Consider the following 456-nt stretch of genomic DNA (forward strand, 5'->3'; position numbering starts at 1 on the left):
CGGCGGCCAGGGACAGTTTGGAAAGGACCCCCTCTCCGTGCCGCCGGCCGGTAGGGTGAGAGGCTGCCGGCTCCCCAAATTCCCGCTCAGTCACTTCCAGCTGCAGCTCCGAACCCCGACTTCACTTTGTGGGAAAGTCCCACCCCTCGGCAATGATTCGTCCGGAACAAAATACGCGCCTAAGCCATCTCCGAATTTTATTGGCTACCGCTGCCGTCAGTCTTTGGGCACAAGCGGAGACTTATGGGAAATGAAGTCCGGGGAAGCTCGAACTCTCCTGGGGCTGGCTTTTTAGCTCCTGGTGTTTGGTGGGCGACCGAGGGCCCAGATTTGGGGTCTGGGCCGGGGTCCGAGTGCACGGTGGGGCCAGACCTCCCGCAGTCGCAGGGCCTTGGCGGACGGAGCGGCTTGGGTCGCCCTTGCCGAGTGGGCGTGGCCGGGCCGAGATCCTGGGTC

The sequence above is a fragment of the Myotis davidii genome, unplaced genomic scaffold, assembly GCF_000327345.1.
Source record: "Myotis davidii unplaced genomic scaffold, ASM32734v1 scaffold324, whole genome shotgun sequence".
Taxonomy (NCBI): Eukaryota; Metazoa; Chordata; class Mammalia; order Chiroptera; family Vespertilionidae; genus Myotis; species Myotis davidii.